The 8499-nt window shown below is 42.6% G+C and overlaps 1 protein-coding gene across 2 annotated transcripts in view; it reads right to left on the bottom strand.

Moving 5' to 3' along the window:
* Positions 1-7595, bottom strand: part of NCOA7 (nuclear receptor coactivator 7) — a 245799-nt gene extending 238204 nt beyond the window's left edge. The window contains exon 1 of one of the 2 annotated variants that reach the window (XM_006834687.1): positions 7488-7590. The gene's annotated coding sequence lies outside the window, so the exon portion shown is untranslated. Of the gene's footprint in view, positions 1-7487 lie in introns of both variants that reach the window. The other variant, XM_006834686.1, reaches the window with a different exon arrangement.
* Between the last annotated feature and the right edge of the window lie 904 nt (positions 7596-8499).

Genomic DNA, 8499 nt, shown 5'->3' on the forward strand with positions numbered 1-8499 from the left:
GTCGGTTCCAACTCAACAGCACCTGACAACAACAACAAATAATCTGAACTTGCTCTCCAAGGTAGAAGAGCAAACAGAATAAATGAGTAAGTAAAAGAGCTGAAGAGAAAATTTCAAAGGACAACTCAAGAAGACAAAGTAAACTATTAAAATATAGAAATGTGCAAAGACCTGGAGTAAGAAAAACAAAGTGAACAACACCATCAGCATTTCTTAAGTTGAAAGAACTGAATGAAAACTTCAGCCTTCAATTGCAATACTGAAAGACTTCATGGGAAAAATACTGAATGATACAGAAAGTATCAAAAGAAGATGATAGAAATACACAGAGTCACTGTACCAAAAATTGTTGATGTTCAACAATTTCAAGAGCTAGCATATGATGAAGAACCACTCATGCTAAAGGAAGAAGTCCAAGCTGCACTGAAGGCATTGGCAAATAACAAGGTTCCAGGAATTGACAGAATACAAATCGAAATCTTTCAACAAACTGAAAACAGCACTGGAGGCACTCAAGAGACCCATATCTGGGCCCGTTCCAAAGAGAGGTAACCCAATGGAATGTGGAAATCACTGAACAAGAGCATTAATATCACATGCAAGTAAAAAACAGTTGCAACAGTACATTGATAAGGAACTTTCAGAAATTCAACCCTAATTCAGAAGAGGATGTGGAACGAAAGATATCACAGCTGATGTCAGATGGATCTTGGATAAAAGCAGAAGCTACTAGGAAGATGCTTACTTCTGCTTTACTGACTATGCTAAGGCTTTTGAATGTGTGGATCATGATAACTATGGATACCAATGTGAAGAATGGGTATTCCAGAACACTTAATATTACTCCTGAGGAACTTGTACATAGACCCAGAGGCAGTCATTGGAACAGAACAAGGGGATACTGAATGGTTTAAAATCAGTAATGGTGTATGCAAGGGTTGGATCCTTTTACCATACTTACTCAATCTGTATGCTAAGCAAATAATCAGAGAAGCTTGATTATATGAATAAGAACAAGGCTTCAGGATTTGAGAAAGACTCATTAACCACTTGTGATACAACCTTGCTAGCTGAAAGCAACGAGGACTTAAAATACCAATGAAGCTGAAAGCCTACAACCTTCCATATGGATGTAAAGAAAACAAAAATCCTTACAACTGGACCAATGCATAACATCATGATAAATGGTGATAAGACTGAATTTGTCAAAGACTTCATTGTGTTTGAATCTACAATCAGTGCTCATGGAAGCAGCAGTCAAGAAATCAAACTACAACATATTACATTAGGCATATTTTTAAGAATCTCTTTAAAATGTTAAAGAGCAAAGATATCTGTTTGAGGACTAAGGTGTGCCTGACTGTAGCCACAGTATTTTTAATCGCCTTATTTAACAACAACAAATATGCATGTGAATGTTGGACAATGAATAAGGGAGACCATAGAAAATCAATGCATTTGAATTTTGGGTAGGAGAAGAATATTAAAGTTACTATGGACTGACAGAAGAAGAAACAAATCTGTTTTGGAAAAAGTGCATCCAGAATGCTCCTTAGAAGCCAGGATAACAAGACTTTGTCTCTCATACTTTAGACATGTTATCAAGAGGGACCAGTCCCTGGAGATGAATATAATGCTTGATAAAGGGTCAAGGAAAAAGAGGAAGACTCCCCAACTAGATAAAATGACACAGTGGCAGCAGCAATGGGCTCTAATGTAAAACAACTGTGAGAATGGTGCAGGACTAAACATAGTTTCATTATGTTGTGCATATGATCACTATGAGTTGGAACCAACTCCACAGCACGTAACAACAACATAATCAATACCAATTGAAGCTGCGGTCAAGAACCCCAATGACAGATTGCACTGGGCAAATCTGTTGCACAAGACCTCTTAAAAATGTTAAAAAGCAAAGATGTCACCTAAAGGAATAAGGCATGCCTGACCTGACCTAAGCCATGATATTTTCAACCACCTCATATGCATGTGAAAGTTGGACAATGAATAAGGAAAACAGAAGAAGAATTGATACAACTGAAGTATGGTATTGGTGAAAAATATTAAATAAGCCGTGGACTACCTGAACAAACAAATCTGTTTAGGAAAAAGCACAGTTGGAATGTTCTTTAGAAGTGAGAATGACAAAACTTTGTCTCACATAGTTTGGACATATTATGAGGAGGGACCAGTCCCTGGAGGACATCATGGTTGGTAAAGTATAAGACCCTCAGTGAGGTGAACTGAAACAGAGGCTGTAACAGTTCGCTCAAACATACCAACAGCTGTGCATTCGGAGCAGAGCCAGGCAGATTTTCACTGTGTTGTACATAAGATCTTTGTGAGTTTGACTAACGACAGCAGCTAACAAGAAGCCAGTCTTTGTACTTCCTACCAAATGATTGAGAGGAACTATGAAAATGAGGTGCTTGTGTCCTATCAAAGGGACTAGACGGCTTGATGCTAATGCAAATAGGGTAGGTGGTACCTGGTGGGGGTTGTCATTACTGTTAAGTGCCATCAAGTTAAGTTCCAACTCATAGTGACCCTGTATAGGGTTTCTGAGGAGCAACTGGTGAGTTTGAACTGCCAACCTTACATTCAACCATGTAAATAAGGAGTATGGAACCCTAATGGAGAATTGGTCAGTTTTGCCATTCCACCTAGGCTTAAAATGAGACATCCCAGAAATGGACAGGGTAGACCTGATTACCATCAAGATGGCAAGAGACCATAAGAAGCTACAGCAGTAGAACAGTAGCAACAAGTGCCTTCAAATAGGAGTTGTAGAAAAAAATCAGGATCTTACATAGTGGTTACGAATCGGGCTGTGAACCGCAAGGTCAGCAGTTTGAAACTAACAGCTGCTCCGCGGGAGAAAGATGAGGCTTTCTGCTCCCATAAAGATTTACAACCTTGGAAATCCTGTTCAGGGTTGCTATGGGTCGGAACCGACTCAACGGCACTTAACAGTAACAACAAAGTAATATAACTATAGTGAATCCCTCAGTATGAACACAATTGTGAGTATGTACGTGTGCCAGGAGGAACGGGAATGTCAAACAAGGTAACCAATTTAAAATACATAGTTTCTGAACGTCTGCACAGACTCTTGATCTAACATTGAAGAGGAATGGTTGACATCCCGGCCTTTGTTTGGCCCACACTCTGTTAACATATCAAGTTCTGATAAAATGTTTAAGCAGACAAATCACATTCTCTGGCAAATGCAAAACCAAAGTCACTGGGAGGGGAGATTAATACATAATCATTTTTCAATCATCAGTTCCCTATATTTGAAATCCAAGGATTTATACAATATACAATTTTATAATTTTGGTTATAGCTTATCTGAATTGAGTGGATGTTGCTGGATAAAAAACAGATAATTATGGGTTAGGATAAGAAAAGTATGGCAAAATGAACATTTAGCAAGGAAAGAAGAGGTTTATGCAATAAAACCTGGGGAAAGAAACAAAAAGGTAAGATAAAGTAAATCCAGGTCTGAGATTTGCATTCCAGTGGTTCATAAGAAGGCAGAGTGTTGGGAACTCAGAAGGCAGGGCCCAGGAAGTCAACCAATCAATAAATCATTGTGTCTTTGGATGCACACAAAAGATGTACACACACCAAAAATGCATCTTCCATTTTGAAGTTAGAAATCAGCTCCTCATTTGTGATTTTAAGAGTGCCAGCATCTTGTAAGTATTAAACTCCTCCACGGCAAACAAACAAATGCATATTTATTATTTGCAACAAATATTTTTTAAAATGTACTGTAACCACAGGGAAGGCTATCCTATCAAGTGAGCTAAAAAAGAGCAATGACAATTAATAGGTTAATATCCCTGATTTTAAGACGTGTAAGCCCGGATGGCACAAAAACTTATCCTGCTAACTCTTAGACTGACGGTTACAGCCTACAGTGGCTCCCAAAGAGAAAGGCAGTTTGTTTCTGTTAAGATTCTAGCCAAGAAAACCCTATGGAGTTGACTGCTCATAACCACAAATTGCAATTATCTTTATTTCATAGGGAATTTTTGTCTTTTATTTAATCTTAACAAGTAAGGCTTTTTTCCTCAAAAAGTTCCCTCATATTACTGGGTCCACCAATTTTTCTAACCTTTTACATAAAGGTGTTATTCCCATTTAGGAAAACTCAAAAAGTTGGAAAGACAATATTAGTAAACACTGGCTTACCACAGTTTTATAAAATAATAACTGTTATGGGTAATCAAGGAGCTCATGTGGCACTGTAGGATAAGGACTGAATTGCTAACCGCAAAGTCAGCAGTTCACACCAACGAGCTGGTCTGAGGGAGAAAGATGAGGCTTTCTCCTAATGTAAAGAATTATAGCCTCAGAAACCCTGTACAGGATCACTATGAATTGGAATCAACTAGGTAACAGTGAGTTTTTGTATGGGTAATAAAGGGAACCCTAGGACTCCTGGTATGGAGCTGTTGGATCAGCACTGGGCTTTGAACCACAAGGTCAGCAGTTCAAAACCCACCAGGTGCTCCTTGGAAACCCTATACAGGATCACTATGAGTCAGAACTGACTCAACGATTCTTAACAACAAAACAGGAACCCTAGTGGCCCACTGGTTAAGTACTCTGCTGCAAACCAAAAAGTGTATGGTTTAAACCCAACAACCACTCTGAGCAAGACAGATGTGACAATCCGCTTTTGTAAAGATGATTTACAGCTCTGGAAACCCTATGGAATAGTTCTACTCTATAGTATAGGGTCAGTGTAAATCAAAGTCGACTCAAAGGCAACGGGTTTGATTGGGTTTCATGTATAATACATAGTAAAGATGATGAAGAGATTAAAATAACAAAAAAAGAAAACAGGGAAAATCACTGGATCGCTGGCAGGTAATTTTGATCAGCAGAAACTAAAAAGAAACATTCATAATTTATACGAAGGAAACAAAACAAAAATGCAAAAATAAAGCAAAGTTAAATGTGATATAGTTATCCTTCATTTTTTTTTTTTTTTCAAAATATCATTAACAGTTGCAAGTTGAAAGGTATTATCTTCCAAGCAGTTCATTTCACAACCATCTTGGTTGTTAAATTTGGAAACTGATATGTTTACATATCAAGGAAATCCCACTAAATTAAAATTTATATCCATACTATATATTTTAAATAAGTAGAACTTACAAATACGTCAAATGTTTCCTTTTTACCTTTATTTGTAATAAAATACTGTGATTAGATCAAAGCTCAACAACACAGCTCCAAAGTAAATTAAATGTCACTTATTAACCACATATTGTTACCTCTGGAGTAACTTAAAATTTTCCTTAAAACGTTAATTGCATTTTTTTAATTGTGTTTGAACATTTCATTAAAATAGGATTGATTGAGGGCATATGCACAAGAACACCCACACTTGCAGATAATACCCACTTGGCCTGGCTTCAATGACTGGATGATCAGAGCTCAACTAGAAGAAGAAAGAAGAGGAAACAAAAAAAGTAATCTAATACAATTTGATGAACTTGACCTACACATATGGATGCAGTAGCTCAAAAGAGGGAACAAATCTTCACAGCAAGGATCATTCCCACCCCCTCCATACACAGAGTAGACAGGGATGGACAACTTGGACATTGGCTACCCAAAATGGGGTGGGGCTACAAAGGCAAGAAGTGACTGGCTTATAAACTTTCAAGAAGGAATCTAGATCCAGAGGGCATGGAGAAAGGTAGAATCTCCACTGAGTAGTATCCAATCCGTCTAGGCGGGGCTGATGAAAGGAAATGCGATAGGTCTCTTGTGATACAATAGTGAATAATTGTTATCAGGACTGAATTGTGAGGGTTGGAAATGTAAAGGTAGAGGTTTTGTAGCAAGGAGGTGAGTGATTAACTTTGCAGTCTAAGAGCGAAAGTCCCTGGGACCATCAAGAGAGAAGAGCAGAGATTGGAACCTACACAGAGAAGCAGTGACGCCAGAGATGGAGGCAGAGACAATGACATGGCGAGATGGAGCAGCTGGAGACTTTAGACCCAAAGAGGGAGAGGGGGCTGTGTGCTGAGGTGGGGAGGGAGTGGCAGGCAGGCTTGCAGGGTATATACCCTGTGGTTGGTTGATGATGCTTGGAGGGCATAGCAATGAAATGATATACGATAGGATGAATGTAAAGCTAATGTTCTCCCATGTAAACTATCACATAATTCACAATAAAACATTTTTAAAAATAGGATTACTAATAAGACTGGAAATTTGGACTCCATGGTACCCAACAATAACAAGGAGTTGGAGAGAATTACCAGTATGTCATTTAATAACTCATTACTGAAGAAAAGTTGTTGCTCTTGTTAAATGCCTTCCAGTATATCTCCTAAAATACCAAAATTCAAATTTAAATGTTAACACAACTGAATTTGCCTTTGCATACCAAAAAAAAGCTATTAAAAAAAAAAAAATCCAGTGAAACTTCAGCTACCAGAAAGCAAAACAAAACAAAAATACAATTTTAAATTGTCATCTTTAGATACAGCTTAAAACATAAATTGAAGCTTACAGTGATCCATTTTTCAAAACTCTAAACCTTGTTTAGTATAAGACAAAAAATGATAGTCTGGGAAGAAATCATCTTGTCAAAAGCTTTGATATATAAACTGTACTCGTGGAAAAAGAAATAAAAAATAATTGTATAGCCAGTTTCCCAAAAACATAAACCTAAACCGTATCACCGAATTGGAAGTTAGGCTGAACACAAGACTGCCGACTGCTGGCTGGCCCCGCGGCGTATTTTTCCAGTAGATTTTCAACTCCCAACACCTGTATCAAACTTGCCACTAAACGCATCCCTTCATGTAAGCAGAAGACTCCGAAGTGGGCAGCACAAGAGCACCCCAGCCACGTCTGTCTTTTGAATAATCTGACTTCTAGAGGGGCCTTGCATAACGAACCCTAAAATGTTGACTATCAGGGACTGAGTCATCGATTTTACATAAACCATCGGCCAGTTTTGAAACAACACAAAAATTCACAGCGACTTCTAAATGCCGTTAAAATAACGCCTTGAGTGGCTACATGTTTTGGCTAGAAAGATAGGAATAACGCATCTGCTTATCCAGTTAAACAGATACGGTGACATATTTCCACCTGAACTGGTGAAAATCGCACGCCCCCTACCCAACCCCGAAAATAAGCCACATGCCATCTAGTCCTACCACCACCACCCGCAGCTCGTACTCCACTGGCCCCCAGGGGGTGGGCGGGGAAGGGTCAAGCTCTCCTTCACCATCGCTCGGCCTCCCAAGCTCCAGAAAAGGTTTTCAGGTTCACGTGGGGGGTGCTCGAGGCGCGCCCAGCGCCATTAGCATGCCTCGGAGCGCTCCCCCAAGCCCGGCAGGAGGCAAGTTTGGCCAGTCCTGGGACCTATCCCCTGGCCCTGGCCTCTTCCCTAGGGCTGCATCTGCTGCGATAAACGGCGAGGGCAGGTCCCGGCTTCACCCACCTACCTACAGGGCTGGGGCGCCGGCTCCTCGGGGTCGAGAGAAGGGGGTAGGACGATCGCATTTCTGGGAGCGGTGGCCTCTGCCGTTCCGCGCGGGGGAGCGCATCCTCTCTGGTGCGTGGAAGGAGGGGTCGGGGGAGGACGATGCACCGACGAGAAGCGAGGGGAGGAGGCAGGAGCACCAAGGCGCGCGCGCTCGTGGCCCCGCGTACTGAGCTGTTTGATGCAGCCGCGTTCCAGATTCCGCAGGCCTTTTCCCACGCGTGGCGCCTCGCCGCCCCTGCAGTTGCGCCCGTGGTCACGGCATCGACAACTGTAGGGTCACGGACCCGGCTGCAGGCGGGGAGCTGCGGGTGGCGCGACGCGGTGCAGACGCCCGCCTCTAGCTCCGCCCGGCTAGCTGCGCGCTCTGTGCCCCTCGGCAACGGCGGGGGCCGGGGAGTTCGGCCCCCGGGCTCGGCGGCTCAGGCTGCAACTGCAGCATCCTCCCAGCCCCAGCGACTTCCAAGCTGGAAGGCTGATCACCCTCTTGATCCCCGGCCGCTGGAGCCCTAGCCGCCCAGCTTGGCCTCTGTAGTCCGAGCCCGACGGCTCCGCCCCGGAGAGCTGCGCGCGCGGCCTCGGCAGGCCTCGGCCCATTATGACGCCTGCCGAGCGCCCTCTCGTCGCTGCCTCTGCGGCCGGACTCCGGGCTGCGGAGCCTGAGGGTCGTCTTACCTGGCCTCGGGCCGCATCCTCTACGGTTGGCCCACTTTGATTACCATTCTTCGTGGGAGATACCGCTTAGAGAACAGAGCTGGAGTTAAAGCGTCTCCTCGAGCTTTAAAGCCCCTTGAGTTTCCTTCCAGCTCAGGGACGACTGGCCGCAATAAACTCATCCCTCTAGCTGTAGTTCCCTTCCGGCGTTGGGTTTAGTAAAAGGGGCCCACCGTCTCCTCCCACTCTCGCACTGGCCCCTAGTGCTGCATGCTGGATGCTGCCAAATTGCAATCCTTATGATAAGCAGCTGGGCCCTC

This window comes from Chrysochloris asiatica, unplaced genomic scaffold, assembly GCF_000296735.1.
Source record: "Chrysochloris asiatica unplaced genomic scaffold, ChrAsi1.0 scaffold00013, whole genome shotgun sequence".
Taxonomy (NCBI): domain Eukaryota; kingdom Metazoa; phylum Chordata; class Mammalia; order Afrosoricida; family Chrysochloridae; genus Chrysochloris; species Chrysochloris asiatica.